Below are 17,633 nucleotides of genomic sequence, written 5' to 3'. Positions count from 1 at the left end.
CCATCTGGCATCCTTTACTCATTTTAGTGTTGAGTTGTTCGCCTTTTCCTAAATTATTTATAGAAGTCTTTATACATTCTGGTTATTAATAACTTGTCTACAGAAGTTTTTAAGTTTCTTAGGTGAAACTTGTTATTTATACTTTAGGTTTCTGGGTCGAGGTTTCACTTAAGACCTTTGCTACCCCATAGCTTTAAAAAGTATTCTGTATTTTTCTCTAACACATTTATATTTTTGCTTAATGTTTTGTGTTTTAAACCATCTGAAGTTTAGCAAAAGATGTGAGGCACAAATATTATATTACTTTATTTTTTCCATATTGATAGCTACTATTCCTATTTAATGACGACACAATCTTTTCCCACTACTTAAAAAACAAATTAATCATAAATTAAAGTCTTTCATATACACGAATCTTCTTATATACTTTATTCAATTTTATTGACTCATTTTCCAATTTCTAAACTCTTCAAGTTTAATTAGTATAGGCCTAGTAATATGTAATTATATCTAAATAAAAGTCCTCTCTCACTGATAGTCTTTTTCAGATTTTTTGACTCTTTTGTGGTATCTTCTCTTTCTTATGCAAGAGGAGATTATATAGCTAGGTAAATATATAATTAGGTGTATATATCTACATAGTCCCTTGAGTATTATATTCTAAGTCCTTACATTTTTCAATGAGATCCATTTCCTCACTGATATTGTTTGCAAAAAGAAGTGTTAGCTTTGCCTCTTTGTTTCCCATAGCAATGCCTCTTTTTTCTTTCTTGTGTGTCTTCATTACACTGAGTATGCCATAGCCACAACAGATACCCCTTTCTTTTCTTGTTTTTAGTGAGAATATTTCTCACATTTTTCCCATCAACTATGGTATTTTCTATAGATTTCATGAAAGCATCCTTTATTAGAAATATCCCTTTGGTCTCTGCTTGCTAATTTTTTGAATCACTAAAGGGTATTTAATATAATCTAATGGATTTTCTCCTTTAGTCTGCTATAATGATATATACATTTATTTTCTAATGTTTAACTAGGTGTTCTGAAAAACCCTTGGTTAGACTTTCCCTTGTAAGTATACATCTCGAAATGTTCCTCTCCCTTTCCTACTAAAGAACGGAGAGGAACTTTACCATTTAACCAGTGTGAATAAGGAAATGGAACAATAACTGGTTAGAATTACTGCCAATACAGGCTGTACCAGGAGAGGTTAGACAAAGAGCTGTTTATCTCCCATAAAGAGAGAAGGAAAGGAGTCAATATTAGTTCAGATAAATGAAAAAAAGAAAAAGAAACAGAATCTCATAAGCAAAGGCTGAAACCACGGTGACAATTTTTGAATTTTGTGTATTATAATATTGGGTATAGAATAAGTGGTTAGTGCAATAACACTCTTTTTCTAAATTTCTTCATATCCTGAAATTTCTGCCTCTTTATTTATCATATATATGCCCAGAGAAGCAATTGTTCTCTGATTTTTGCAAATGTCTGAGACGGAGATAACTTACACTTGAATATGAAGTACAGTGTTCTTTAATTTTCTGCTGGGTTTAGTATGTTAATATTTACTTTAGGATTTTAATATTCATGCACATGAGGAGAAATTTAATTATATTTCTCTTTTTTGTACATTTTTTGTCCTTTGTTGATGGCAGAGTTTGACTATTCTCATAGAATATCTTACAAAGCTTTTCATAATTTTTTCTGCTCTGGAATACTTTATATATAATATAAAAAGTATCTGCTGCTTGAAGTGTTATAAAATTCTACTATGAAATTACTTGGATCTAAGGTCTTTTTAAAGAGTATATTTTAGTTGCCTGCTTATTTCTTTATTCATAATACTTCTAGCCCTACTTTTGTAATTCTTGAATTAGTTATTATATACGTTTCTATGAAGTGATACATTTCACCTAGTTTTCTAAATGTCTGGCATAAAGATAATAAAAATATTTTCCTATGATTCTTGCTCTAATATAATTTCAAATTTTCTTTGCACTTACAATATTGTTAATCCACATCTTTTGTAGTTTTCTTTTCATTATAATTGCCAAATGTTGAATTTAATGGTCTTTCCAAAAACAGTTTTGATTTTGTTGATTGGTGGGACAGATCCTGAGGAAGATGCATACTTTCTGATAAGCCAGAGGTCTCTGTAGCATCTTCAATCAAGGGAGGCGCAATAGCCTTTAATAGGGAGGAGTGGGCCACTTCTGCAGGTGGTTCAGGGAAATTGGGGGCTTCAAATTTCTTTAGTGTGTCAACCAAGAAGTTCCCATCTCAAGCAAGGAGTTTGGAAGACTCCTTCCAAAAGAGGACCTGACCTGGGTTTAGCAGCACTTCCAGAATTGAGAATTCAGTGTTTTTGCAACTGGCCAGGTTTACAAGTAAGTCCTGTACCTGATCCGCCACTCTTTCTGCTGTCCAGCTGCAGCAGTTGAGAGTTTCTTCAAAAGCTGCCAAGGAAGCCCATCAGCTTTCTCACTTTGCCTGTAGTTCATGATTAATCATCCTCAGGCTTTTGTTTTCTTTCTCTGGTGCCTTGGTTGCATGCAGCAAAATGCATCTGATTCCATTGTCTATAATTATTACTTCCCCAAATTTTTCAAACTTTTGAGATATTGCACCCATCAGTGCCTTTCCTTCACTATTTTACCCTCTGAGTTCACCACTAGTGAAAATTTAACAATTATACTGTGCACTAGCTGGTCTCTTAAGGTGGCCTCAGTTTTACCCTACCTTCCATATACGTGTTCCATGTCCTGCTTCCTCTCTCTTTGAATCTCGTCTATGCTTGTGATTGCTTTGATAATAGAATATGGTGTAAGTGATACTGTACTATACAAAATGTTGGCCTAATCCTTAAATGATCTTGTGTTTTCTAGTTCCTCTCTCTCAGAAAGCGTGTACTTGGGATGTTCCTCTTGGAACTCAGCTGCCATATTGTGAAGAGTCCACTTACAGGCACACTGGTCACCAGTTCCAGGTGATCTCAAAGCTGAAGCTAGCCTCAGCTTCCAAACAAGTGAATGAGCCCAATCAAGCTTCCAAATGACTACAACTTCATCCAGCATCACTGAAGCTGGAGAACTGCCCTGCTAAGCCTAATTAACCCACAGAATCATGAGAGGCAATAAAATAGTTATTTTAAGCCACTCAGCTTTGCATATATTTGTTACACAACAAAATGTAATCAGAATATGTTGCCACGGTATTCTAGGATCTTCCACACTTCATTTGCTACCAATGATGAAATCTTAACTGTTAGCCACCTGGTGGGTGATCTGTCTCCAAAATTCCACCCTTAAAGTTCCACTTTCTTGTTCCGCTTGACACCAACTGTCTGAAATCAGGTCCCCTGAGAAACATTAGTTAAGATAGAGAAGACAGGCATATGCATATGAAAAGGTGTTGAGGAATAATCAGAAACAGTACCCGTGAGGGTATACAGGAAAGACTGGGAAGAAGAAAAGGTTGAACTGCAATCCTAGAGGTCTCAGCCAGTCTCACAGAGAGCTCTGGAGATGGGAAGGACCTTAGGAGTTGTCCTGAATTGAAGCAAGGAGTCTGGAATCAGTTATTGAATGCAGGCTGCCTCTATTGAGATCATATAATTTGTTCTTCCTCTTTTTGCTAATGTAGGTAAAATACATGATTGATTTGGAAACGTTAAGTTAATCTTGAATTCTTAGGATAAACCCAATTGAGTCAGGATATAGTATAATTTATATATTTTGCTTAATTAAAAAATTTTAGCTTATAGGTAATATTCGTCTGAAAATTTTCTTCCTTGTAACCTACTTGATTTTTTTTTTTTTTTTGAGATGGAGTCTTGCTCTATCACTCAGGCTGGAGTACAGTGGTGCGATCTTGGCTCACTGCAACCTCCGCCTCCCGGGTTCAAGTGATTCTCCTGTCTCAGCCTCCCTAGTAGCTGGCATTACAGGTGCACACCACCACGTCCGGCTAATTTTTGTATTTTAGTAAAAACAGGGTTTCACCATTTTGGTCAGGCTGGTCTCGAGCTCCTCACTTCAGGTGATCCGCCCTCCTTGGCCTCCCAAAGTGCTAGGATTACAGGCGCCCTGCTGTAACCTATTTGTTGTAAACCAGCTTATTCTGACTTCTAAGGACAAGCTAAGAATTGTTCTCTCTTTTTTAAATCTCTGGAAGTTGGTATAAGACTGGCGTTCTTTCTTAAAATGTAGAATTTTCAGGTGAAGCCATCTGGGTCTGGAGCTTCTTTCTCTCTCTCTCTCTCTCTCTCTCTCTCTCTCTTTCTGTGTGTGTGTGTGTGTGTGTGTGTGTGTGTGTGTGTAGGTTTTCAGTTAGAGATTCAACTTCTTTAGTAGGTATAGAGCTATCCAAGGTCTGTGGTTTTTAATTTTTTTTGCATCAGTTTTGGTGAATGGTGTTTTTCTGAGAAAGATTTTATTCAAAATTTTATAATATTCTCTTATTACTTGTAGAATTTATCAGACTTGTTGTGATTTCCCCTGCTTTAATCCTGATCATGGTTACTTGTATCTCTTTCTCTATTAATCTACTTGGGAGTTCATCAATTTATTGGTCCTTTTAAGGAACAAACTTTGGGCTGAGTATTTCTGTGGTATATTTGTTTTTTATTTCATTAATTTGCCTTCTTATGCTTTTAGTTTATTTCCCCCTATTTAATATGTTTTCTCTTTTTTTAAAAATTTATCATTTTTATATTTGTGTGGTATGGTTTTCTCTCCAACTACATTCAAATTTTCTCTTTGTCTTTTTATTCCAGTAGATTGAATATAATATGCCTAGATGATATGTGTGTATACACACATATCTCACACACACAGACACACATACACACACACACACACACACACACATTTGATGTTATCCTCCTTGCAGTTCTTTAAGTTTCTTGAATCCGTGGTTTGGTGTATGTTACTGATTTTGAAAAATTCATAGCGATTATTCAAATTTTTTTGTCCTATCCTTTCTTTCTTTGTTTTTTAAATTTTAAGTTCAGTGGTACATCTGTAGGTTTGTTACATAGGTAAACTTGAGTCATGGGGGTTTGTTGTATAGATTATTTCATCATCCAGGTATTAAGCCTAGTACCCATTATTGGTTTTTCCTGGTAGTCTCCTTTCTCCCAACCTCTACCCTCAAGTAGGCCCCAGTGTGTGTTGATTCTCTCCAGGTGTCCATGAGTTCTCATCATTTAGCTCCCACTTAAAAGTGAGACTATACAGTATTTGATTTTATGTTCCTGTGTTAGTTTGGTAAGAATAATGGCCTCCGGTTCCTTCCTTACATCATATACAAAAATTAACTCAAGATGAATTAAAGGCTTAAATGTAAAACTCAAAACTATAAAAACCTTGGAAGACAACCTAGGCACGTGCAAAGATTTCATGATGAAGACACCAAACACAATTGCAACAAAAGCAGCAATTGACAAATGGGATCTAATTAAACTAAAGAGCTGCTACACAGCAAAATAAACTATCAACAGAGTGAACAGACAATCTACAGAATGGGAGAAAATTTCTGTCCTATTCTTTTTCTGGAATTCCACGTTAGGCATATGTGAGACTGCATGGAATTTTTAAGATTGTTCCATTGGTCTTGGGTGCTGTATGTTTCAATCTGGGTGTTTTCAATTGACCTATCTTTAAGTTCACTGAATCTTTCCCAGGCTGTGCCACATCTGCTGATGAGTGTGTTGAAGGCACTCTTCATTTATGTTACTGTAGGGGGTTTTGTTCCTTGAAATTTCATTTGATTCTTTTAGTTCTCATCTCCTTGTTGAAATTTTCCACTTATCTCATGTTTTCACTGTTTCCATTACAGTTGTTAACATCATAGTCATAGTTATTTTTAAATTGCTCTCAGATAATTCTAACATCTCTGTCACATCTGAGTCCAGTTCAGTTGATAGCTTTGTTTCTTAGCAGTATGTTGCTTATTTCTTGCCATTTTGTTTGCTTATAATTTTGTGTTTAATGTGTGCATCTTGTGCTGGAAAGTGGAAATAGGTAGTTTTCATGCCTGTAAGTAAGCATGCCTTCCTTTATGCTAGGCATTTTGTGTGGAGGTTTGGGTTAATCTACTGAGGATATTGTTTGGATTTGCAGTTTATTCATGCTGTGCTTATCCTTGGTGTACCACATGCTTCAGATTTCTCTAACAATATCTTTAGTTTTGGGTGGGGCCTGGTTTTCCTGAGCAGGTTACTCTATCTGGTCCACACTCAGCTTTAGTTCTCTTATTTGCACTATGTTGCTGAGAGGGTCTGTCTCCCTGTTCTTACAACTTCCTAGCAGCACCCCACTGTTACTTGTTATTTGATGCTTGTTAGCTTGGTACTAGGGAGCAGAGGGGACAGTCTCTGTTGTTTTGATTAAACTTCAGTCTTAGGGGGCCCTATATACATGGGTCTTGGGAATGTGACCTTCTCAGAACTCTTGCCATTTCACCATCTGTAGTTCTGTGCTCAGCACATATGCCTGCCTCTTCTTCCAGGAAAAGGGGATTTTTCCCTGTTCCCTTCCCCCAGCTGCACTGCCTTTGTCGCAGTGCCTAAAGGTGACAATGCTTGTTGCTAAAACCACTTGTAGATGAAGGCTTCTATTTATCAGGGGAGATAAGAGAGAAGTTCTTGGCTGGTTTTGTACCCCCTCACAGTAGCTACCATTCTCCTCCTCCAGGTCTGCACCATGAGGCATACTTTCTCAGGACTCTCACCCGTTCTTTTTTTGTATGCTCAGTAGAGTCCGTCCAGAAAAGACTGCAAGAAGATGTGAACTCCCCCTATGTGTGGGAGCATGTGGCTCCCAGGGGCTCTGCATTCTCCTGTGAACCCACACTCAACACTCCCTGATATGGTTAGTCTTTGTGTCGCCACCTAAATCTCATCTTGAATTATAGTCTTCATATCAAGGGAGAGACAAGGTGAAGGTAATTGAATCATGGGGGGGCAGTTCTCCCATGCTGTTCGTGTGATAGTGAGTGAGTTCTCACAAGATCTGATGATTTCTAAAGGGACTCTGCCACCTTCACTCAGCACTTCTTCTTCCTTCTGCCTTGTGAAGAAGGTGCCTTGCTTCCTCTTTGCATTCCACCCTGATTGTAAGTTTCCTGAGGCCTCCCCAGCCATGTGGAACTGTGAGTCAATTAAACCTCTTTCCTTTATAAATTACCCAGTCTAAGGCAGTTATTTATAGCCATATGAAAATAAACTAGTATACCCCCCAATTTATTAACTCTTCTAACCAAATTCTAACTGATGTCTGGCTGTGTTTGTTCCGGGTTAGCAAGTGCCATCTTTCCTCATAGGCATCTTTTTCTCCTTAGATTTTAGACTAGTTGGTTTTCCTGTGACCTCGCTTCTCTGAAGTTTTCAAGAACATCTTGACCTTGCATTTTTTGTTGTTTTTGTAAGGGTGGAAAATATTGTTCTTTCCAGTTCTCTATATCCTGAGGAGACACTAGAAGTCTTTTAGTCATATTTTTAGTTTTCTTCTTACTGATTTCTAAGGGTTTGTATATTCTGGATGCATATTATTTGTCAAATATTTGTATTGAGAGAACTTACTCTCAGCTCGTGGCTTCTGTTTTTACTTTTTAAATTGTGTCTCTTGCTGTACAGAAGTTTCTAAATTTGACAAATTGCAATTTTAAAATCTTTTTCTTTTATATTTAGAGCTCATTGTGTCTTGTCTAAGATATTTTTATATACTGTAAGTTCCTGGAGATATTCTTTAATGTCTTTTTTAGAAATGCTATGATAGTTTTAGCTTCTGTATAAAAAGTTTATTTTAAATTAAGTTAATCTTTGTGGTATGAGAAAAAGATTGTAGTTCATTTGTTACTATGTGTTTATTTAATTATTTCAGTACCACTTACTGTAAAAACTTACCTTTGCCTATTTAATTGCTTTGATACATTTTTCAAAATTTAATTGACTACATGTATATGATTCTATTTCTCTACTCTATTCTTTACCATTGACCTCTTTTTTTCTTGTTATACTAATATCACAATGTCTTTATTTCTGTCTCTTTATAGTAAGTTTTAAGGTCAGATAGAATTCTCCAACTTTGTACTTCTCAGGACTGTTTTGGTATCCCAGATGTTTTGTATTTCTTTACACATGTTAGCATACATTTTTCATTTTCTACAAACAAAGCCTATTAAGATTAGTCTGCATACTAGTTAGGAAGAGAATTATCATGTTAATAATATTGAGTCTTCCAGTCAATGAGCATGATATATCTCTCCACTTAGATTTTTTTTAACTTTTATTTTTCATTCAGAGGGTACACGTGCAGGTTTGTTACATGGGTATAGTGCATGATGCCGAGGTTTGAGGCATGGATGACACCATCATGCAGGTAGTGAGCATAGTACCCAACAGGTAGTTTTTCATCCCATCCACCTCTTCCTCCCTCCCTCTTCTAGTAGTTTCCAGTGTCTCTCGTTCCCACCTTTATGTCCACGTTTACTCAGTGTTTAGCTCCCACTTATAAGTGAGAACATGTGATATTTGGTTTTCTGTTTCTGTGTTAATTCACTTAGGATAATGGCCTCAAACTACATCCATATTGCTGCAAAAGACATGATTTTATTATTTTTTATGGCTGTGTAGTATTCCAAGGTGTACATGTACCGCATTTTCTTTATCCAGTTCACCATTGATGAGTACCTAGGTTGATTCTGTCTTTGCTGTCATGAATAGTGCTGCAATTAACATACAAGTGCAAGTGTCTTTTTGGCAGAACGATTTATTTTCCTTTGAGTATATACCCAGTAATGGGATTGCTGTGCCAAATGGAAGTTCTAAGTTCTTTGAGAAATCTCCAAACTGCTTTCTACAGTGGCTGTTGCATTTCCACTAACAATGTATAAGTGTTCCCTTTTCTCTGTGGCTTCACCAGCATGTATTATTTTTTGACTTTTTAGTAATTGTCATTCTGACTGGTATAAGATTATTTCTCGTTGTAGTTTTGATTTGCAAAAATTTCTCTTAATAATACCTGGTAATTTTAACTGTAGATGATTTGGGCATCTTCTGTTGAATTGATTCCTAAGTATTTTATGCTTCTTATTCTATCGTAAATGAAATGGTGTTACTGAATTTTCCTATCATTTCCTATTAGTATTTGTTTTATATTGTGATTGTTTTATATTGACATTGTATACTGTGACCTTGACAAATTCACTGATCAATTTTAGTAGTCTAAATCAACTTTTAGAATTTTCTATGTAACAGTCAAGTCATCTGTACATGGCAACAATTTAACTTCTTTCTTTCCAATATTAATAGACTTCTAATTTTACCTAAGTTACAGCACTGGCTGTGCCTTTAATTTTAATTGTCTTTATTAAGATGTAACTTATGTACAATAAAATGTATCAATTTAAAAAGTATAATTCAGAGTTTTGACAAATGGAAAAAATCCTGTAATCACCACCATAACCATGATATAAAACCTTTCCATCAGTCCCCAGATCCCTTAGAGCCTTTTGCATTCGATTCCCTCCCACTTTAGCCCTGGAGAACCACTGATCTGCATTCTGTCAGTTCAGTTTTGCCTTTCCTTGAATATTATATAGAGGGAATTATTTATAGTATTTTGTGTTACATTATACCTCTGCAAATATTTTTAAACCACAAAATTTCATGTAGAATTTTTGCTTTAAATTGTTGGCTGTCTTATAAATAAATTTTTAAAAGACTAAGAAATATTTCTTTTATATTTACACATATTTCCCATTTCTGCTGCTCTGCATCCTTTTCCATATGTCTGAGTTTCCATTTGCTCTATTTCTTTTCAGCTCCCTCCCAAAAATTCCTTTAGAATGCCTTACGGTGCAGATCTCTCACCTATGAATTCTTTCATAGTTTACCTGAAAATGCTTCTACTTGACTTTCATTTATGAAGGATATTTTTGTTAGGTATGGAATTCTGTATCTATAGTTTTTTTTTCTTTCGGTAGTTAAATATCTTCAAAGTTAAATAACTTTACAGATATCATTTTGTTATTTTTTGGCCTACGTTATTTTTGATGAGGAGTCATCTGCGGTTTGTATCTTTACTTCCCTAAAATGTGTAATCTCTTCCTCTCTGTCTCTCATTCAGTGCAGGAGGATGCTTTCGAAACTTAAAAAGAAATCTTCTGTTTTCAAACATTTGATTTAGATGGACTTATATGTAGTTTTATTTTCATTTATTTAGTCTGGGTTGCTGAGACTCTTGGATCAATAAGTTGAGGTTGTTTACTTAAATTTGAGAAAATTTTAGCTGTTTTATTTCAAGCACATTTTCTGCCCTAGTCTATTTTTTCTTTCTTCCTGGGACTCTGGTTGCATGTAAGATATCTTGATAGTGTCCTACAATTCACTGAGACTTAAATTTTTTTTTCTTTTTGTTCTCTAGATTCGATAACTTCTATAGCTATATTTTTATTAATTCTTTACTTCTGCATAACAAATTATTGCTAAACTTAGTGATAGTGATTTAAAATAGCAAAAATCATTTATCTCGTAATTTCTATAAATACAGAATTCTGAATCATTTGGAATTCTGAATCGTTCACTTGGGTAGTTTCAGCTTAGATCTCTCATGCGGTTGCAGTCAGATGATGACTGGGTTACAGTCACTGAAGGCTTGATTGAGGCTGGAGAATCTATTTCCATGGTGGCTCACTCATGACCAGAAAGTTGGTTCCTCTTCACATTAGCGCATCCATGGGGTTGCCTGAGTGTCCTTAATGTCATGGAAGCTGTCTTCCCTCAGAGTGAGTAATCTGAGAGATGAAGACAGAATCTGCTATGTTTTTAGGACCTGGGAAGTCACACGCCTTCACTTCCACCATATTCTATTTGTCACGTGGGTCAACCATAATTCAATGTGGAAGTGGAATTCAGAAAGACATGAATACCAGGAGGTGAAGATCACTGGGGGCTACTGTGGAGATTGGATACCGTATCTATGCTCGAGTTTACTCACCTTCTCTTCTGCCAACTGCACTTTTCTTTAAACCTATTAAGTATTTTTTTCTAGTGTAAATAGTTTGCTTTATTAGTTCTCAAGTTATCAATTGTTCCTTTTTAATAGTTTTCATTTCTCTGGTAAGATCCCCCATTTGTTTACTATCAGCTTTTTTAGTTTATACCCCATTTCATTATGATTATTCTTTCCTTTAATTATTTAAACATTTATAATAGTGGTTTTAAATCCTTTTTATGTGAATATCAACATACGAATCATCCTGGAGTTGGTTTCTATTGATTAATTTTTTTTTAAAAGACCATTGTTCTCATTTTCCTGTCACTTCACATGTTTAGTAATTTTTTTTATTGCATACTGGACATTGTCAATGATTCATTGCTGAGATTCTGAAGTTTGTTCTCTTTTACTTTAAGAGGCTTTTTTCATTTGTCTGTTTTTGGGCTTTTCCTCTAACACACATATAACTTGGTGGGACTTATAGTCCAAACCTTGTCCCCCTGTGAGGGGCAACAGCTAAAATTTCTTCTCAGCTCTTTTTACATTCCAGTTATTGTTTATTGCTTTCTGCTGGGTTCCTTAGAGTCTCCTCTACACATCTGTAGTTCAGAGGTTAGCCTCATATTTGATGACAGTTTATATACAGATTTTTTTATTCTTCCACTATGGTCCCTTTTTCTGGAATTTCCTTCTCAATTTCCAACCTCTCTGCCAGCCTTGAATTCCGTTTTCTGATACCTCAAGCTAATAAGACCAACATTTTCTGTTTGAGTTGTAGCTGTCCTGTGCTGCCTGCAGAGTGCCCTTAGAGGCCCTCAGAGGAAATGCCAAAAAAATGTACATCTCATTCAGAAGAGTTTCTTTCTTTCATGGGTTACATCATTCCTAGTTTTCTGATTTTGGCTGTTATTCTGCACATTTAAGTAACTGTGTTTGTATTTAGTCCAGAGATTTAAATTTTTATATTCAGGAGGCTTAGTAATACCAGCTTTTCTGCCATTAACAGAGTAGAATCTTGCCCTTTCATATATGGATGAGACACTAAGTATCTCATTAGAAGCTTTGGGTCACTGAGCATGTTTAATGGTAGGTTTCACTCTAAGGTGATTTACAGAAATGAGGATTTTTTGGGGGGGTACCCCAGTGTCAGTACTCATAGTAATCTTAACCCTTCTTGGGTTTTTTATTTTGTTCAGTGAAGAATCCACCAATAGCTGTATGGCTAGGGGTAAAATAGACATAAACCAATTTCTCAACATTTTGGGAGCCTGTGGCCTCAGGGATCTCACTACTTATTGTGCAGAGTTTCACTTAATCTCTGTTTTCAATATGGCCTCAGCTGTATCTTCTGACCTAAAACACATTTCGTTCCTTGTTCAACATTTACAAAATTAAATATATTATCTTCTTCTAGGCTTTGGTAGGAGTGTTTTTTGGCTGTGAATTCTTAGAAGAGGTAATCCAGGAAGCCTAAAAACATTAATTTAAAAAAAGAATTTGTCATGAATACATAATGGTTGCACTTATTTATGGGATACATGTGATATTTTTATACAAGCATACAGTGTGCAATAATCAAATCAGGGTAACTGGAATATCCATCCCTTCAAGCATTTATCACTTCCTTGTTGTTAGAAACATTCCAATTCCACTCTTAGTTATATTGAAATATGTAATAAGTTTCTGTTAACTATAGTTGCCCTATTATGCTACTAAACATTAGATCTTATTCCCTCTATCTAACTGTATTTTTGTACTCATTAACTATCCCCTCTTTATCCCCTCCTTGATACTACCCTTCCCGTCCTCCGATAGCCATCATTCTACTCTCTATCTCTAAGAGTTCAATATGTTTCTTAGCTTCCACATATGAGTAAGAACATGCAATATTTGTCTTTCTGTGCCTGGCTTATTTCACTTAATGTCCTCCAGTTTCATCTGTGTTGTTGCAAATGACAAGATTTCATTCTTTTTATGGCTGAATAATATTTCCTTGTGTATACATACTACATTTTCTTTATCCATTCATCCACTGATGGATGATACTCAGGTTCCTTATCATGGCTGCTATAAATATGAGAGTGCAGATGTCTCTTTGATATACTGATTTCCTTTCTTTTGGATATATAGCTAGCAGTGGGATTGTGGGACCACCTGTTAGTTCTATTTTTGATTTCTTTATTGTTTTGAGGAACCTCCATTCTGTTCTTCACAGTGACTGTACTAATTTATATTCCCACCAACAGCATATGAGGGTTCCCTTTTCTCCACATTCTCACCAACATTCATTATTGCCTGTCTTTCTGATAAAAGTCATTTATCAGAAAGATTGTATCTCATTAGAAGCTTTGGGTCACTGAGCCTGTTTAATGGTAGGTTTCACTCTAAGATGATTTTCTGATAAAAGTCTTTCTGATAAAAGCCATTTATCAGAAAGACAGGGATGAGATATTTCCTTGTTTTGATTTGCATTTCTCTAATGAATAGAAATTTCTTTATATAGTTGTTGGCTATTTGTATGTCTTCTTTTGAGAAATGTCTATTGAGATCTTTTGCCTATTTTTCAATCTAATTTTTTTTCCTATAGTTGTTTGAGTTTCTTATATATTCTGGTTATTAAACTCTTGTCAGATGGATAGTTTGCAAATATTTTCTCCCGTTCTGTGGGTTGTCTCTTCACTTTTTTTGATTGTTTCCTTTGCTGTGCAGAAACTTTAGCTCAATGTGATTCAATCCGTCCATTTTGCTTTGGTTGCCTGTTCTTTTGAGACCTTACTCAAGAAATCTTTCCTAGACCTATGAACTGGAGTGTTTCCCCAATGTTCTCTTCTAGTAGTTTCATAGTTTCAGGTATTAGATTGAAGTATTTAATCCACTTTGACTTGATTTTTGTATTGTGAGAGAGAGTCTAGATTCAGTCTTCTGCAAATGGATATCCAGTTTTCCAAGCACCATTTATTGAAGAGACTGTCCTTTCCCCAATGTATGTTCTTGGCACCTTTCTCAAAAATGATTTCACTGTAAATGCATGAATTTATTTATCAGTGCTTTCTTCTGTCCTACTGGCCTATATGTCCGTTTTGATGCCAGTGTCATGCTCTTTTGGTTACTATACCTTTGTATTATAATCTGAAACCAGGTAATATGATACCTCCAGCTTCCCCCTGCTCCAGCCTCCCCTCGGATTGCCTTGTCTATTTGGCTTCTTTTGTGGTTTTACATAAATTTTAGCATTATTTTTCCTATTTCTGTGAAGAATGTCATTGGCATTTTGATAGACATTGCATTGAATGTGTAGATTGCTTTGGGTAGTGTGGGCATTTTAAAAATATTGTTTCTTCCAATCCATAAACATAAAATGTCTTTTCATTTTTTTGTGTCCTCTTCCATTTCTTTCATCAGTGTTTTATGGTTTTCATTGTAGCCATCTTTCACTTCTTTGGTTAAGTTTATCCCTAGATATTTTATTTGTAGCTATTGTAAATGGGATTACTTTTTCATTTTCTATTTCAGAAATGCTACTGTTTTCATATATTGATTTTGTATCCTACAACTTTACTGGATTGATCAATTCTAATAGTTTTTTTTTTTTTTTTTTTTTTTTGGTGGAGCCTTTAGGCTTTTCTAAATATAAGATCACATCATCTGCAAGCAAGGACAATTTGACTTATTCCTTTCTAATTTGGATGAAGGGGCCTAATAACTTTTTATAAAATTTTTTAACCAATGTTTTGTTCTCTATTCTATGCCTCACCTTGAGAACTATCTAGTACTCTAACTTCTGAACATGTCTTGATTTTATGGTAGGGATTAGATTTCTTCTTATTTGCTTTTCCCATTGCAAATCTAGGTTTCTGATTTATTAACTCCTCTAAGTCTGTTACTGTTTGTTCATGTGTTCAAGATTCAGTTGACATCACTTCTCTCTTTCTTTTTGTGGGATAATAACCCTGTTCCTTTTCTGGTAATTTCAGTTGAGTTTTGATAAGAAGTAATGGTACATTTTGTATATTTAATTCCTGTTTCATCTATTTTAATATTTATTAATTTTTATCTATGTCTCAAATAAAGTAAGCTGCATGAATCATACAAAATATCCTGTTTTTAAACTTCAATTAATAGCATTTTTACAAAAGTCAATTATGAAAAGCATAGATGTCAAATGACTAAACTTATGCTGAACATAAAATGAATTCTATAATCACCTTTGTACCATGAAATGGCTTTCTTGCACCATTGTTACCTAAAATAGCAGAAGAAAAAAGGCTTACCATCTCCTTTAATGTAACATGCTTGCTTTGGGCTTATGTTGTAAAAGAATTGCTAACAACAGACAAGCATTTACATGCAGTGCTGCTGCTGCTGCTGGACTTGCCTCAAAGAAGTGAGAATAAAAATGGCCTAGCAACTATTTCATGCCCACTTCCCCACTGGTCAGTGCAAGCCAAGGGAAACTTACTGAGTCAAAGCTAGAATTTAGAGAGCTTTATTATCTTGCTTTGCTTGTGAACTTGATTTTTCAACACGATTAGTGAATATATTCTCTGCAAAGTAACATCACTTGGGCGTTTTCAGTCCAAACAAGCTAGTATGTAAGTGAATTTGTATGAATTTTCATATACTTGTTATTTGTTAGAGCATTTGTGCATTGAGTTTGTGCTCATCATTATAAAATTATCATGAGGAATAGTTTTTGTACAGTCATGTGTCACACAACATTTTGGTCAACAATGGGCTGCATGTGTAATGGTGGTCCCATAAGACTAATAGAGTTGAAAAATTTCTGTCACCTAGTGACATCATAGCCTAATCTTATAGTGTAATAGATTACTCATGTGTTTATGGTGATGCCACTGTAAACAAACCTACTGTGCTGCCAGTCATATAAAAGTAGTGTATACAATTATGTATAGTACATTATACTTTATAATGGTAATAAATGACTATGTTACTAGTTTATACTACGTTACCAGTAAATACTAGTACAGTATTTACTATACTATACATTTTATTGTTATTTTAGAGTTTTCTCCTCTAGCTATAAAAAAAGTTAACTGTAAAACAGCTTCAGGCAGGTCCTTCAGGAGGTATTCCAGAATAAGGCATTGTCATCATAGAAGATGACAGCTCCATGCATGTCATTGCCCCTGAAGCCCTTCCGGCTTTCCGTAGGACAAGATGTGGAGGCGGAAGACATGATATCGATGACCCTGTCTCTGTGTAGGCCTAGGCTAGTGTGTGTGTATGTTTTAGTTTTTAACAAAGTTCAAAAAGTTCAAAAAGTTGTTTGAAAAAGAAGAAAGCTTATAGAATAAGGATACATAGAAAACATTTTTGTGGAGCTTTACAATATATTTTGTATAAAATGTCTTGTATTTGTGTTTCAGCTAAGCATTAGTATAAAAGAGTCAAAAAGTTTTAAAACATTAAAATGTTTATAAAGTAAAAGTACCGTAAACAAAGGTTAATTTACCATTGAAGAAAGAAACTATTCTAAATAAATTTAGTGTAGCCTAAGCATACAGTATGTGTAAAGTCTACGGTAGTGTAATGTCCTAGGCCTCCATATCCACTTACCATTCACTCACTCACACAGAGCAACTTTTAGTCCTGCAAGCTGCATTCATGGTAAGTGCCCTCTACAGGTGTACCATTTTTTATCTTTTATATGATATTTGTATTGTACCTTTCCTATGTTTAGATATGTTTAAATACACAAATACTTATTGTTGTGTTACAGTTGCCTACAGCAGAGTTCCCAACCCCCAGGCCATGGGCTGGTCCGTGGCCTGTTAGGAACTGGGCCACACAGCAGGAGGTAAGCTGCAGGCAAGCAAGCAAAGCTTCATCTATGTTTATAGGGGCTCTCCATCTCCCACATTACTGCCTGAACTCTGCCTCCTGTCAGATCAGTGGTAGCATTAGATTCCCATAAGAGCATGAACCCTGTTGTGAACTGCACATGCAAGGGATCTAGGTTGTGCACTCCTTATAAGAATCTACTGCCTGATGATCTATCACTGTCTCCCATCACCCCCAGATGGGACCATCTAGTTGTAGGAAAACAAGCTCAGGACTTCCACTGATTCTATATTATGGTGAGTTGTATAATTATTTCACTACATATTACAATGTAATAATAATAGAAATAAAGTGCACAATAAATGCAATGCACTTGAATCATCCCAAAACCATCTTCCCTACCCCCTGTCTGTGGAAAAATTATCTTCCAAGAAACTGGTCCCTGGTGCCAAAAAGGTTGGGGACTGCTGGCCTATAGCATTCGGTATAGTAAAATGCTGTACAGGTTTGTAGCCTAGGAACAATTGACTATTCCTTCCAGCATAGCTGTGTAGTAAGCTATACTATCTGGGTGTGTACAAGTACACCCTATGATGTTCTTACAAATGCATTGCCTAAGGGTGCATCTCTTCAACTTCTCACTGTGGTTAAGAGATGCATGACTGTATATATTTTCAATTTCCAGTCAGGTAGGAATCACATTCCTGTAACTACTTGATTGGATATTTTTGGTTGTTTATTCACCAGTATAGCAGGCAGGCTTTTAAGAATAATAAATCTATAAATTAGATTAAAATATTGGACCATGTTAATGGTTGGTGCTATCAGGAA

Source organism: Hylobates moloch, unplaced genomic scaffold, assembly GCF_009828535.3.
Source record: "Hylobates moloch isolate HMO894 unplaced genomic scaffold, HMol_V3 SCAFFOLD_6, whole genome shotgun sequence".
NCBI lineage: Eukaryota > Metazoa > Chordata > Mammalia > Primates > Hylobatidae > Hylobates > Hylobates moloch.
Note: the sequence above shows the minus strand (reverse complement) of the source record.